Raw genomic sequence first — 17,318 nt, forward strand, 5'->3', positions numbered from 1 at the left:
CTGATGTACTATAAAGTTGGTCTTACATGGGAATGACTGAATTTTTTCAGAGCTAACATGACTATGCAATAAAGAAGATAGATAGATAGATAGATAGATAGATAGATAGATAGATAGATAGATAGATAGATAGATAGAAAAATAATTAATCACAAGTAGATTCATACAAATATTGAAATATTCAGTCTATAATGAAAGAAATGTGTTCAGTTTGCTCATAATATTATAGGCCTTAGTGTAACCCAAAATCTTCGCTCAGAGAAAAACAAAGACCAATATATAGCAGCTGGACACTATGGGGTTTATTTACTAAAGCTGGAGAGTCCAAAATCAGACTCCCTTCTGCATAGAAACCAATCAGCTTCCAGGTTTCATTGCCAAAGCTTCATTGAACAAGCTGAGGTTAGAAGCTGATTGGTTTCTATGCAGAAGAGAGTCTGATTTTGGACTCTCCAGCTTTAGTAAATAAACCCCTATACCTTGATACCAGGCACCTCATACAAAGTGTTCAAATAAAGTGCAGCATGCAAAACTCAAGCCCTTCCTTATGTTAGCAATGTGTCCACCTAAGTTAACATGAAGGGCCCGTGTAGTGCGTTCAACATATTCTAAGCCACATGGACACCTCCAAGTCTTGCATGTAAGTGGATGGTGTCACACTGGCTATCTTTGGAAGTCTTCTGGTCTTATTTCGGCATGTGAGGACTGATCTAATCTGATTTCACCATACGATTACCGTATTTAATTTCCGAACACTTTGTGATTATTTACAATGTTTCACACATTATCATTATTATGATGATGAAACGAATCTTGCATTTTGAGCTCTGTACTTTATTTGAACACTCATAATATTATGCTTACATACATTCTCACACTGTCTAAGTCTGACACTTGACAAACATATCTAGAGCAGTTATATTCACATGTATAAATATAGGTAGGTATTAAAAAATGTGCAGCTTTGTAAAATGTTCATTAATTTTTTTGTCATACCTGTAGGTCTTTGTGCTCTGCTGGAAGCCTGTCAGAAAAACTCCTAATTAACAATTCTCACACCCTTCCTTGTTGCTAAGACCAGAGGTGGGGTGGAGGATGTGTATAAATTTGTAAGAGAGTCCAGTTTGTATTAGGCTATGACTAAGGCTATTTGCAAAAACATGTAAGCTGTTTTTATCGTCACTATACTGTAGCTAAATAAATTAATATTGATGTGCGAGTTGCTAGCTCTTCTCATCTATCTGCAGTATGTGGAATTGTTGAATAGGAGTTATTCGGGCAGGCTTCGGGGAGGGGGGCAAACTGGTTACAAGTATGAAAATAAAAGTTATAAACATTTTAAAAATTTGCACTAATACCTAATGGAGCATCTTTACTTATTTCCTGATAAAGGTGAATTTAGCTTTTAATTTTTTACTTTGGTTCTCTGAAAGAAACAGTTCTCTATATTGTCCGCAAAGGTTTACAGCCAGCATAAACATGTTCAAACAGTGTATGACATTCATATATTTATAGATGGACTCTTTAACCTATTTTGAAATTTAAATTGGTTCATGCAAAGTATATTTGTGGGTTCACAGTTAGGAGAGTCTAGAATCCCACAGTGAATTCCTAGGTGTTGGCTGCTGTAGGGGCCATTATCCACACAAAGAAAATGTGAGGAAACACCTCAAAACGTGTTGTGGTTGTTGCAATAAAGGATTCTTGCAAAGTAACCATGTGGTGACTGGAGAGTTTGACCTGCTTATACCTCTACCACTATCATTAGCACCACTGAAATTCAGGAGATCTTCATACAAGGCAGCATGGACCATCTCTGCCCCCTGTACTTCATAAAATTAAGCACTTAAAGACGAACTCCAGGATAGGAAAAAAAACACCCATTAGTACACCACCCTACACAAAACACTAAGTAGTTAATTTGAAAATCCTTACCATTTAGGAGAAAAGTCTAATTGAATTTTCATGACCTCATCTTTGTAATTCAAAAGATATCAGCATATGCTCTTACAAGAAAGAGGTGTAGCGGCAGGAATTACATCATATCCTTTCCTCTCTCTTTGAAGTAAAAGGAAACTACAGTTCCCATCAATCACTGGGAATTGTAGTGAATGTGGGCAGATACATTAGGCCTGTACATGTTGAATGTGTCTGAAAGTCCCTGTCTGCCCACCACTGCAAGTAAGGTTGAATGACATCATTGGTTCCTGGAGAACTAACTATAGAAGGGATGTACTAAGACCAGTGGCTGGGGGAATAGAAGGCAGAGCAGCCACTGGTCTTACAAACAGGAAAACAAAGAGAATTAATGTTTTGATTTGAAAATGAATAGGCTATTGCAGACAACTACTAACTGAACCAGAAGATAGATGACATATTCAGTGAAGGTAGGAAATCAGCAACATGGACATGAAAAGAATTGTTTTGCCCATAGTTCTGCATTAAAGCAGAGGTACACTGTAGTGCACTGTAATCCAGCTAACTTTACGATACTTTTAGATGTGCCTTTTTCAATTTTATTTTCTCTCTCTTTCATAATTAAAGGATTTTTTTTTTTAATTTTGGATAGAGTGGAGAGGGATTACAACACATGGAAGGTTTTTTATTGTTCTGTGTGCTCCCATTAGGGAGATTCACCCTCTTTCTTTGTCTTGTTTACCGTTAATACTGAAAGTGCAAGTAGAAGAAGGTTTGGGTTGTCTACAGAACAGTAACAGAGGGGTAATCTTCCAATATGGATATTAGTTCTGGTAATCCTGATGACAACAAGGGATTCCCTCACTTTGAAGAATTTCCTAATTTCCTCTTTTGGCTATGGGACAGGAAGTAAATGAAAATCTTCCTAATGGGACACAGAAGGCAAAACACCTTGCAGATGTCATAACCTTCCCTCACTCTATCCAAAGTGAAAAAAGTTTTACTCTTAAATATACTTTATGTTCCTTTATTTTCACCTGTGATCTGGCAGCAACACATTTCCTATCTTAGAGTGTATCCACTGTGAATGGAAGAGCAACAGAAACACCTTTGGACAGAAACATTATCAACATGGGGAGATAGCAGTATTAGATGGTCTAGCAGATTTAAATGGACTTAACTAACAAATTAAAGCTGAACTCCAGCAAACACTTTTTAAGCCATTACAGAAATAGGTTTATTTTCCTTTTTAGAATAAAGGTTTTATATAAATGAATAGAAGCTGGTCATTGTAAGTACTTCTGCCAGTGGTAAATGGTTTGTCTCAATCCTCTAACTGCCATGTTTGTTGGACAGTTTGGATTGTAAAGGAAATTGAAAAATAATAAACTTACAGGCTGGATCACAAGGTGAAAATAAAGGGAGAAAGTCTAAACAAGGAAAGTAATGCAGTCACCTCATTTAAAGATTGGCTAACTGCAATATATATATAGGGTATGGGCTGATGACCTTTTTCTTCTTCTAGAATTGATTTGTGATGTACACCTGATTGGTGGAGGTGTTTGAGATGAGACTGTTGCATGCAAATTACTTCCCCACTTCCAATTAGGAGTTTACAGAGGGATCCAGATATGATAAAGGGAGTTGTTCACTGGCATTAGGTGGCTCAGTGTGTTTGGGAAGTAATTATACATGCGCAGAAAGCAAATCTCTGTCCCTCAAGGAATCAATACTTCCAAAGTTTAAAAACCATTCAAAACTGTAAATTACATTTTGAGATATCTACAGCAAGCACAGCCTCTGTACCTTTTGGTTTACACATTCAGTCATTGCTATAATGTAGCTGGATGTATACAATCCTATTAATGTGGATTAATATTAAAAAGAAAACACTTGTATGAATTCCTAATAAACATTGAGACAGGCAAATTTTCCGATGACAGTTTTAGGATCCGCTTTGCTTTGTTAAATCATGGCCATGCTTTATTATTTTCTCACAATGCACTTCCATAGGAATATCTGCGCTTCTTTCCTTCCACAAATAAACAGTTTAAATTCTAGTAAGTCATTTTGAATTCTTACACATACAAAGTGATGTTAAAATTAGAAATAAATATGTCAACTGAAGGAGAAGTACCAACTTGAATATGTATGCTCAACCTAGAAAATTCATAGGGATGTTTTGCCATTTCTTGATTTTGTCTGGAATTCTGCCAATTATGAAGGAAAAATGAACCTTTTAAAATCTAGAGGAATCATAAGGGATTAATATTCCCTAGTATTCAATTTGATCAACAGTTATTTTAATGCCATAATCTGTTCTAATGCCCTTCAAAAATCTATTTTTAATCGGTTTACTTTTTACCTTGATAGAATGAAAATTTTTCAAGAGTTGGAAGAATAGATTTCCAATATCTGCTGAAGATTTAAGGACATCATTTGTCAGTTATTCCTGGAGTTATGCTTGGGAGGCCTACGTGTATGAGACACAATATTTATATGACACTTTGCTTTTAGCGTGCAATTGAAGATAACATCATTGAGCCTGAAAGCTAAATTCTAGGCACATACAAAACATACAAAGCTGTTCTCATTGCTATGTCCTTAAAGAGGTCGTAAAACTTTTCTCTGTGTGCCACCATAGAAAGCCACTTCCTACAGGGGCACACCTGGGCTCACTCCTGAGCCAGGATATATGCATATATGACACACAAAATGGCTTGGCCCACCCCACTCCCGATCTCTGCTCACAGGATTTGATTGACAATGTCAGGAGCCAGTGGCTCCCGCTGCTACCTCTCTGTCCTGTATATGCAGGGAGAGAACTGCCACAGATAGGCACAGCACTGGATTGATTGAGGACTCAGATAAGTATATAGGGAGGTGAGGGGGCAATACAAACAATAAAACATGTTTTAGCTTTATGAAGAAAATGCATTAAGGTATAAAATGTTTAGCGTTTGCAACCAGTTTAAATATTTTATTCAATGCAACAATGTAAGTACCTAAATTTGTCTTGGCATCAGCTGCTTGCAGTACTGCAGGGTCAAGACTGGAAGAGGGAGAAGCAGCCAATCAAGAGCGCTTCAGTGCAAGCAGCATGCTAATAAAAGGAGAGAGCAGATTGGCAGAGATAGAACAGTTCATCAGTCTGCTGTTTCTCCTTTTACTGTTTATTCACATGCTAGGGAAATAAAAAGACCTGTAAGTGTTACTGAACTTCCAACAGAGAAAAATTAGGTATCCTGGGCTGTGCTGTGTTGCTGAGCTGTGTAAATCTCAGAACTGCATGAATGGATAGATATAAAAACACACATACACACATATATATATACAGTTGTGTTCAAAATAATAGCAGTCAGACATCACTAACATGACCAATCACTGTCTTTAGTAGAAATGATATTTCTACATGGCAAATAATTTACTAGCAGGTGTAGTAGAGTAATAGAAATCCAACAGACCCAACAGTCATGACATGCATGTTGCTGATTCTGTGTAATTGAATCACTAATTGAAAGGGGCATGTTCAAAATAATAGCAGTGTGGAGTTCTATTAGTGAGGTCATTCATTCTTTGAAAAACAGGTGTCAATTATTGCCCTTATTTAAGGAAGAAAGGCAGCAAATGTTGTACATGCTAGTTACAGTGCATTTCTCTCTGAAATTCTGAGGAAAATGGGTCGTTCCAGACATTGTTAAGAAGAGCAGCGTACCTTGATTAAAAAGTTCCTTGGAGAGGGGAAAATATATAAAGAATTGCAGAAAATGATAGGCTGCTCAGCTAAAATTATAGCAAATGCTTTAAAATGGCAACCAAAACCTGAAAGACGTGGAAGAAAGCGAAAAACTACCATTCAAATGGATAGAAGAATAGCCAAAATGGCAAGGACTCAGCCAACAATCAGCTCCAGGAAGATCAAAGAAGGTCTAAAGTTACCTGTGAGTACTGTTACAATTAGAGGACGCCTATGTGAAGCCAAGCTATCTGCAAGAAGCCCCTGCAAAGTCCCACTGTTGAAAAAAAGATATGTGCTGAAGAGGTTACAATTTGCCAAAGAACACATTGACTGGCCTAAAGAGAAATGGCGCAACATTTTGTGGACTGATGAAAGTAAGATTGTTCTTTTTGGGTCTAGTGGCCGGAGACAGTTTGTCAGACGACCCCCAAACACTGAATTCAAACCACAGTACACTGTGAAGACAGTGAAGCATGGTTGCGCAAGCATCACGATATGGGAATGTTTCTCATACTACGGTGTTGGGCCTATTTATCGCATACCAGGGATCATGGATCAGTTTGAATACATCAGAATACTTGAAGAGGTCATGCTGCCTTATGCTGAAGAGGAAATGCCCTTGAAATGGGTGTTCCAACAAGACAACGACCCCAAACACACCAGTAAACATGCAACATCTTGATTCCAGACCAACAAGATTGACGTTATGGAGTGGCCAGTCCAATCCCCGGATCTTAAACCAATAGAAAACTTGTGGGGTGACATCAAAAATGCAGTTTCTGAGGCAAAACCAAGAAATAGAGAAGAACTGTGGAATGTAGTCCAATCATCCTGGGCTGGAATACCTGTTCACAGGTGCCAGAAGTTGGTTGACTCCATGCAACACAGATGTACAGCAGTTCTCAGAAACAGTGGTTATACAACTAAATATTAATTAAGTGATTCAAAGGAAAGCAAAATCTTCAAACATTTTTCAGTTTATATAGTGAATGTTTAAGTTTGTAAAGAAGAATACAAACACTGCTATTTTTTTGATAACGCCCTGTGGGTGGGGCGAAACGCGTTGACGCACTTCCGGTTGCCTGGTCCGTCGTCTGACGTCATTTCCGGTGAGTGGAGCGCACGCCGAGCGGTGCGTTCCAAGGGGCCATCTTAGCTTAGTAGAAGAGTCTGTAGCTGAGGTCTGCCATCCTGCTGCACACTAGGCGGTGGGGTCTCTTACAAAAGTCGGTGTATATGAAAAGTGGATCATTTTGGAAGAAAATCATTGTTGTTTTGAATAAAAGGCGGGCTATATCCCGCAAAAGAATGTGAGTGGTCTGGAGAGATTATTTTGAGGAGAAATTACTACGGTATCACGCTATGGTCTTTTCTTCTTCCTGATTTTCCTTGGGGGATTCGGTGAGAGGAGTAAGCAGAAGAGGTACCTAGAGATAAGAGGAAACAGCACTTGGAGGTCTCACAAAAAGGAAAGGGGGTCCAGGAGCCCTTAATAATCCTGAAAGGCGTGTGACTCACCAATATCTGGTGAGTGCGGTTAATGTTGATTTCTGCACTGGTGGATGGTGAAGGGATCACTAACACGGAAGAATCCAATGAAAATTATAATTATAATTTGATTTATTTTTGTCACGGGACTGTAAATATATATATTTTTTGGGTTTTTTTGATTTTTTTGTCACTTGATTTTTTGTCACTGGACTTATGAATTTAAAGATATTTATTTAATTTATTTATATAATTCATTATATATATTTTTATCAGCACAAAAATGTTTTTTTAAAGTTGAGTAATGTAATTGATTATGTGGGTTTGCGCTGGTTTTTATTGTTAAAAGTTTTTTGGTCTTTGTACTTGTGCACAGCAGCATCCCACGGGGATTTGTGTGTCAAAGAGGGGAGTCCTGGGCGCTGAGGTTTTGTTTTCTTTACATATTTTTTTGAACAGTCTAATATTCACTTTTCTTCAATTTTTTTAGAGGAACAACACAAATTTGATATATTTTTCTTCATGTTTTGATTTGGAATAGAATGTGTAGTGTTCCCAATGCATTTGTGTGTATGGAAATAAAAGCTATTAGAAGGATTTTGAGCTTTATTCACTTTTTTAAACACACTGCTATTATTTTGAACACAACTGTATATATATATATATATATATATATATATATATATATACATATACACACGGAGTATGTACACTGTATCAGCTTTAATTATAGACTGGAATTATATGGTATACACATTAGTACTCAAGTAAGATTCAAAATATTAACCATTACGCCTATAACATAATGAGGACTATGCACTATGTAAGACTAAATACAATTTATTCTCAAACCTATTAGCTCTTCGATCATAGAAATATACAACTAGAGGTATAGTACTAGTCAAAACCAGTTAGTTGCCTCAGGAGGACTTGAATTCAGAACCTTTGTATAAATATAACACTACCCCCTTTGTATAAATATAACACTACCCCCTGCTGATGAATCTGGATCCCCGTATTGTCCTGCACAGCCAAGCAATCTGCATTCTCCACCCAAGCTTGCATTGGAAGTCAGAAATTAGTGCTTGAATTTTTGTTTTGTATTTTATTGAGGGGGTTAGAACTTCGATAGGGAAACGGGTATAGGATGTCCAAGGGAACCAATAACTGAGGACAAACTTCCTAGAACTATTCACAAGCTTTTTCTTCTGCAACACAGTCTCTGTTGCAAATCTAGCCAGTGTCTCCTTGATGTACCACCCCAGACCCTAGATGAAATTCTCCTCTTCACCCAGCAATCTGGAGGTTTTTCTGAGCAGGGGATCTGGCTCCAGTTCTCTTAAATAGGTGAACAGTCACTAGTAGGGGGCTAATCTGGTTTCCCACCAGAGTGTTCCTTCCCCTATCCACCCAGGGGGTACAGGTGTACTCACTCAGATCCTCTCCTGTACCACTTGTGGGTTGGCTACTGCTACCAGGCCTATTAGCTGGGCTGCTCCTTCCTTGCCATACAGGTCATCCTCGTTCAGGGGGCCAGTGAGTCCTGAGTTTTCTTCCTTTCCAGCTCCAGGCTCGCAGGCAGACCCCATCCCACTAGGCCTCCTGGCAGCCTCCTTCCTCCAGCCTTACATCTTCCTACTGCTTCTTCCACCTGACTCTCCACACACTCCTACTCAGCAGGCTCAAACACTTTTTTTTTTTCCAATTACAAAGTATGCTTGGATAGATATGGCATCAGTATACACATCTTGTAACCGTTACAAAGCATGAAAACAATCTAACGAGAATCAAGGCATTAAGTGATTCAGAAAAAACTTGAGGGAGAAGGTGAAAATGATATTAAAGAAAAGAGAGAGTAGTAAGAGGAGGGGGAAGGATTAAGAAGGCAAATAGAAAAGCTAGAGACCGTAACCTCAGAAAGCTTGTATTTAAGAATGACTAGTAGAACAACAAGGCTTGTCCTATTAGGAGGGACCCAAAATCATTTACATAGCATTATCACATCAGTAAAACCACACTGTAGCCGACCGAAAAAGCGTATAACAAACATAGACTCGGGGAAGAGGTATAAGACAGTCATATGGCCACTGTATATACAGTAGCCCTATGTAACAATCAGGCTTAAGGCATTTAAGTGATAGAGCAGATTGTTATTATATGTATATATATATATATATATATATATATAATTTTTTTTTTTTTTATCATGTCAGAAGGTCAGAATTTTCGGAGGTGGGAAAGGTTCTAGCTATATAATTTTGCCATTTATTTAGAATAAGTCTATTTCTTTAGAATGGCTCTCCTAGCAGACATGAGGCAACTTGCCAGCCATGATTTGTGCTTTTGGGTAAATGCAAATTTCCGACTAGACGACTGGTCAGTGGAATAGTCCAGGTTCCCAAAGATGAGATGAAGAGGGTTCTGAGATGGTTGGAGGCCTATAATCGTTTCAACTAAGTTTTCCACTTGGGTCCAGAACGTAGATATGGCAGGGCATGACCATAGCCTATGCTGGAGACACGGCTTGTTGAGATTACAAAGTGTAAAAACTTGGTTGGCTAATGGTGACTTGTAAAAACTGTAAGGCCTATATGCCTGATGTACGATTTTAAGTTGTTGTTCCCACCAGAATTCATTTGATATAAAGGAGCAGGTGTTATTTAAGCCTGTAATTATTTGGTCCACTGTGAATGCATTCTGAAAGTCTTTCATCCAAGAAGCGTGGACGTGAATTCCAGATACTTGCTAAAATGTAAGTTAAGTGGAGTATTTATCTGATATCTTGAATTGTCGGCGTGACAGAAGAGTATCGATTAATGAGGTGTGGAATCTGAAAGATTTATCTGGAGCAAGATGTTTCATGAAGTTCATGACTTGGAGAACGTAGATGAAGTGGTGAGAGGGTATATTATTTTGTGACATGATATACGTGAAAGGTAACATTGAACCAGATGATACATAAAAAAGTTGCACAAAATTTTCGAGGCCATGGGACACCCATGTAGCATATACTGCGAACTGCTGTGATTGAGGAAAGGAGAGATTTTCATATATCGGAAGAAACCAGGAAATCCATGGGGATACTCCTAGCTTGCATCTGATTTCTCTCCAAGCTATCAGCGTGTCCCCTATCAATAAGTTATGTTTTAGATGCGAAGGGAGAGAATTTACGTTGCAATGGAGCAGTGCTTGTAAGCGGCTCATACATATTAAGACAGTCTCAGCCCCTTGCCAAGCCTTCTGTTGGGGATTGGCTGAGATCCCCCAAGAATGCAACCAGCCTCTTCAGATCCACCCACTCAGATCCACCCACTGCCTCCAAGGACCTCCTCCAAAAGCCTCAGAAAAGGGGGAAATTTCAGAGGGGCTGGCCTGCAGAGTCTCTCAACTCTGACCACAATTTGACCTCTCTGGCTATTACACCTGAACTGCTAACCAGCTCCTGGCTAACCATTGGGATCTAGCTCCCCCTAGGTGTACTAGAAGGGTGCTACATTAATATATACAATGATTAAAAAAATAAAGAGTGTAACTGAGCTAAATTTATATACGTACATTCACAAAAAAAAAAGTTATTTCCAGATAGACATGTTTCATTTATAGATTTTGAAATCTATTGCCTTGTTGAATCATATGATAAATGACATACTTCATACTCAGGAAAACTTTAGTAGTTTTTGGTCAGTTATATTTTGTTTAAAAGTTAATTTTAAAATTAAGCATTTATTACAGACTGCTGTCAGGCATAGGCTGGATTCACAGCTGAGCGTAGCATTTTTGAGCGTTTTCCAAGCATTTTTTAAGCTATTTTGTGCTTTGGCATTTTTTTTATTAGCCAATAGAGAAAAATATCTTTTTTGCATCATTTGTTGCTATGTTTTTTCCTGTTTTTCATCTGCTTCTTGGTTACAATCTCTTCTTCCTGTTTTTCATTGTTCTTCCTGTTCTTCACTGTGCTGTATGGTGTGTTGTGCTATGCAAAGACAGAGTGATGATAAGATGGCGTGTTTTGTGGCATCATCCACTGTTACATCATATTTCCCTCATCAAAAAGAGAGGAAGAGTAGGCTACAGAGACACTGGATCCATCTGGGAATTGCCGATCGAGAAAAGAAAGGCCAGTTCTGGGTCATGCACAGTGACCCATGTGTTTATGGAGTCAGCATTTGGCTCTTATGAGGTTCTTGGCCTTCTTGCTAATTGCTTGGATCTTGATCCAAATCGTCATTTTCAGTTGGATCATCCCAGCAGCTTTATGTACTGTAAATTAATTTTTTTTTGTTAGAACCTACTGTTTCTACTGGGTTGGAAAATCTACGGCAAATTACATAGTCCATGACACTTGCTCTGATATTTGGGGTGAAGGATGTTGTTATGAAAAAATCTACAACAGAAGAATGGTCACAGATCTCTGAGGTTTTCTGTCAATGCTGCAATTTCCCAAATTTTGTTGGAACTATTGATGGGAAATACATCAAGATCATAAAACCAATGACTAGTGGAAGTCAATACTTTAATTACAAGAAATAATGTTCGCTTGTTTTAATGGCAGTGGCTGATGCTAATTATCGCTTTGGTTATATTGATATTGTGTCACATGGCTGCAGCTTTTAGAGTAGAGGAAAGTATTTCAGCAGACTCATTCACGTGAGTGTATGTATAACCTGAGATCTGGCTCTTTGGGTCTGTAGTCACACAACAGCAGCAAACCACGTATTTGAAACTCCCAAGGCCGTCTTGTGGCTTTCCCCCACAACTTAGTTCTGTAGCATATCTGCACAACGGTAATAAGTATTCCAGCTGTCCTTGTATGGAGTGGAGTCTCTACACAAGGAACATATCTATTCATTGTTTTGGTTGGGCTAAAAACATCTGATAATCTTTAGTTTTGTTTAGTGATATTAACTTTTTATTATTAAGTGTAAACCCTAACAATTAACTTGGTTACTACCATTTTATTTTAACACAATCAATTATTTTTTTCTATTTGTATCAGAAAAGTTGAGTTGGCCTTTAAGGTGTTACAAGCATAATGATCCTCTATCACATACATACTGTAGGTGAAATTGGCAATTAAGATCCACAATCAGATTTAGATTACAAATAAATTGCCTGTGTCCTTCTCTCTAAAAACGATTCCATCTGACATATTTAGTGACAATTAAATCACAAAAAAAGTCTGATCAGTTTGGAATCCTACAGTGCTTCGAATCATCATTTATTATTCTTATCGGACTAGAAAATGAGAGGCAAGAGAGGAAAGTAGCAAAGAGAGATGGTATTCTGATCTGTCTAAACAATGTTCTCCCAGCTAAGTGTAGGATGGTGGTTGTCATTTGCAGTTATTGCATAGACTTTACTTTAGATTGTAGCTCTGTCCAGCCAAACGAAACCAATTTGAGAGTTTTACTGAATTAAATGCAGATGATGAATTATGATACCTAGCAGTTGAAGGTTTATCACTTTGACCTGATGTAGGCATTATAAAGAAATATGGAGTCCAGGTTTAGCTCCCCCAAAAAAAAGAAAACAAAAAGGATCTTTTACAATTTTATACCTGTGCTGCATATAGTTTGTCTTTCTCAAGTGTATGGCTAATGCACAAAGCTGAAACTAGGCAAACTATCCTCCTCTATTCTCGTACCCATATCAGCTAACTATAGTCTTAGTGCCACGCTACTACTGTATATTCAAACATCACAGCCACACAAGGAATGCTGATGGAGCCAGAAAGGGAGTTTACCTGCTCTGTCTGCACACCTAAAACTATTGTCAATTGTCACAATTTTTACTAGAAGTTTTGTTTAAGGTGTACTGACCTAGTTATCAACATCAACCACTTGCATACCAGCCTACTAATACCTCTTAATTACCAGGCCATTTTTCAGTTTTCAGCCCTGTGATAGTTTGACCAACAATCACTCCTCCGTGAAATGTTGTATCTAAATGAGTTCTATATCTTTTTTGTGACAGATAGAGCTTTTTTGGTGGTATTTATTAACTGTTGGATTTTTTTTTATTTTTTACTATCTACAGGAAAAAAAGACCAACATTTAAAAAAAAAATTTCCATACTTTTTGATAAAATAAAAAATGCCAGAGTAGTATACACCCCCCAAAATGAAAAAAAAAAATTGGAAAGCTGACACCCGAAGGTGATCTAATTGTTTTCCAATAATATTTTCGAAATAAAAGAACATGCCGGAACTGAGGGGATTAAACATAGAGCTTGAGAATGATACATTAGACACATTAATGTACTGACCCTACACAGGGGAAGGAGGAAGTGAAGGGGTTAATGCAATAGTCACATACCTAGAAGGATGAAGAGGAAGGTGTTAGTGTTCATATGGGCAGGATAAGGGAGGTGAGGGGTTAATTTACAGGTCACATAGAGACGGCATTGTCTAGTATGTGTAGGAGGGGGGGCTAAAAAAAATATCCCTGTGTCACTGCAACAGAATGAATGCATCAGCAGCTGCCTGAACTATGTGATATGGTACCCAGTACACAGTGATCACCCAGGAGATTGGTCATCCAATGGCTGTTTATCCAGTGCCATTCATAAATAGCACTGGGTAAATAATGGGCCACTGGTCCATTCTTGAAAAACATATGGTACAAAACTTCACTACTTATATACTTTGGCAATTTTGGCACGAAATTGATTTTAAGAGGAACATCAGTCCCATTTAGCTTTGGCTCCATCATCGTGTTACTCTGACCTATGTGCAGATGTGCCATGCCCTAGGGCTTTGCTGGGACTTGAAGCCCTGAGGCACATTCTGTGGGGGAGGACATCATTCTTGTCTAGGTGTTGCAGCACAAAAATACTATGAAGTTGAAAAAAATTTTTCACATGTGAGAGAAGGAGGAGAAGGCAGAAGAAAGTAAGTATTTAGGGTGAAAGCCCACTTTAAGTGTTGTTAGCACTAAATTTTCCACTGTACCTCACCTAACAGAAATCTAATAGGGACATAGATGACAATAAAAAACCCAAGGCCCTAACCTTTCTCTGCTCTATTCAAATTATATAAAAAAAGTTGAGCTATTTTTTTGTAGATGTATAACTACAGCTGCCCTTATTTATCAAAGTGTCTTTCATAAGAACTGTGTGGATGGCACCGCAGTAGCTAATGGGATTCAAACTTCAATTTGCCTACAGTCATTCTACTGGACAGGTAAATCTGATTCATTTCTTCATGGACCTACATAGATGTAAGATGCTTTGATAAATCTATCTCCAACTGTCCTCTACCCAAGAAACTCTGATGTTATCTCGCTATAATGATTAATGAGGCAAGGCCAGCATTACAACCTTTGTCCTCCACTGGTGAGTTTATATTATGTTTTATATTTAACCTTAATAGATATCTCAGCAGCTAATAAAAGGATATCTTTTTCTCAACAGTTTCTTCTAACGACTAAGTCTTTTTTTTCCCCACTTTTGATCACTACTGAGAGTCCGAGTTAAACTTTTAACTGATTACTCAGATACCAGTGATTAGCAATTTACTGGAGTAATATTTTATAATGTAGTCTGAAACTTTCTCTCATAATACTTTATGGAATGTACTTCGGGGATAAGATTTAAAAACTGTAAATTGCAAATTTCAAGATACTATAAATATTTACAATAATTAAAAGGAAAAACTTGAATCTAAAACTTCATAGAAGTGATCACATTGATTAATGTTTCATTAATTAATCTTTGTTTGACATTTTTGGTTAGATATAGTCACCCTTGTATCATGCAGGAAAATGAAAGTGACTTTTTAATAGGCACAGGAAATATTGTTATGACTTTTTTATGAAGATGTGACATTAAAGAAGACTGTTGCATTAACGCAAGCATCAATTAATCTGCACTTTTTCACTAATAAAATGAATAATATCTCCTACATTAGTTGTGACATGAAAATGGAGTCTACTAATTTAAATATAAATGATGTTGTAAAAAAAATATTACCTTGTGACAGACATTAATACAAAACCTGTCCTAACTTAGTAAACCATTTTCAGCATGAATATTTAACGCTGTGGCTGAGAAATAGGAAATTAATTGCATTGGCCCTGCATCACTTTTTATTGGTTAAAGCGCGTGTCAAAGAAAGAAAAAAAAAATTAGTACATCTCTGCAATACATGCACATTTTTCTTTATTTTATCCCTTTAAACATGTTGTATGCTCAGAAAAATATAGTGCGTTCCTACCTTAGTGATCTGTAACAATTAATGTGTGTTATTTCTTGTACAAATACATTTCAGACAAGTGAAATCCCACACATATATCAGCCCCCACAACCTGGAGCATTTCAATGTTACCTTATACACAATATTTCTGACAGCTTGCCCAGATTACTTTCTATGGAAATAATAATTAATCATAGGCAGAGTGATGTTTTTTTAAACCACCAGCGTGCTAGTCCCTTACACCAATCATGTTATTCCCGCATTGTATAATGAAACATAGAGACCCAATGATGATGCCCTGGATCTAAAATAAGGCCTCAATTTTTTATTTTCTTTTTGTAGACAAGACTATCATGAGTACTTTATGACAGTATATAGCTGGTAAAACTTGGAGTGTTGAAAACAGTATCCAAGTATATCTAAAGCCATTTTTTTCCTTTTTGGATAGAGTAGGGAATAGATAAACCTCTTTAATTGTTTTTAGGTTTTTGCCATCTGTGTATTATTTAGAGAATGTGCCTTAACTCACTCTGCTGTAGACTTAACAGAAATTGTGAGGATATCTTTGCAATGTGAGTGAAATCTCCTCTTAGATAGTTGTCACCAGAACAAATGTCTACATTAGAAGATTTCCCCTGTATACCAGTTCTGGTGGTAAATCCATATTTAGCATCTACCCTTATTTACATTCCCGGTGACACAAATAGAACATTAAATAATGGCAGCACAGACAACAATCCAAACCACTCTACTCTATCCAAATTTAAAATTCAATAAAGCAATGCAAGGTGTCAAAAATGCACATGAATCAGCCTCGCTAGGCAGCATTAGCAATGGATTAACCTCCAAGCAATTTTGCACTAAATGACATACAGCAAACCAACCATCTCATTTACTGAAGTGCAATGGTTTAAGTTTCTTTTGGATAATTTATGGCAATTTGTAGTTTAATGATTTCCCTTTATGTGTATGTGCTCTTTTTACAATAGCACATTTTAATCAAATATTGCTCTTAAGTAATGATGGGCTGAAGAACCCCCTGTTCAGTTCGCGGTCGAATATTCAAACCTACCAAAAGTTCAACCTTGAACTTCAAACATGGACAATTTATTGAGCGGTATCTTACTGCATCTGAGTATGTGGTAAGATACTGCTCAGTTGCTAAAATACCTCATGAGTTATATTATTAAGTCATGTGGTATTTTAGTAGCTGAAAGTCAAAGAATTGTCAGCACTGCCTGACAATTAAAAAAAAACTGCATAGGGTCCCCCCTCCCATCTATACCAAGCCCTTCAGGTCTGGTATGGATTTTGAGGTGAAATCCCTACACCAATCTTTTTTTTTTAAATGGCTTGGGGGTCCCCTCAAAATCCATACCAGACCCTTATCCGAGCATGCAGCCTGGCAGGTCAGAAAAGGGGGAGATGAGCAAGCACCCACCCTAAACCATACCAGGCCACATGCCCTCAACAGTGGGGGGTACTTTGGGGCAGGGAGGCTCCCCCCCAAGCAGCTTGCTCCCATGTTGATGGGGACAAAGGCCTCTTCCCCACAACCCTGGCCGGTGGTTTTGAGAGTCCGTGGGTGGGGGGGGCTTATCAGAATCTGGAAGCCCCCTTTAACGAGGGGGCCCCAGATCCCTCCCCCCATGTGAATAAGTATGCGGTACATGGTATCGTAAGTGTAGTGAAAAAAGAACCAGGAGACAGTCTTTGACAAGTCCCTTATTAAAAATGTTTTAAAAAGTCCCCCGAAGTAGATATGATGTCAATCACAATGCCCGCCGCCACCGCCGACCCGAAAAAAGAAAAAAATCCACTCGGCCCTCAATGCTGGCTCCCGCCGTTTGACAGCTGTGCCACGATGACAGTTCTTAAATAGGGTAATGATTTCTTGAGGGGGCGAGATTACCCTCACCCCCTTGTGACATCATCATGTCCTGTGATTGGCCAAAGCATTGCACTTGACCTGTGGTCAGGTGC

The sequence above is a fragment of the Staurois parvus genome, unplaced genomic scaffold (assembly GCF_062004578.1).
Source record: "Staurois parvus isolate SC_StPar_1 unplaced genomic scaffold, SC_StPar_1.0 ptg000007l, whole genome shotgun sequence".
Taxonomy (NCBI): Eukaryota; Metazoa; Chordata; class Amphibia; order Anura; family Ranidae; genus Staurois; species Staurois parvus.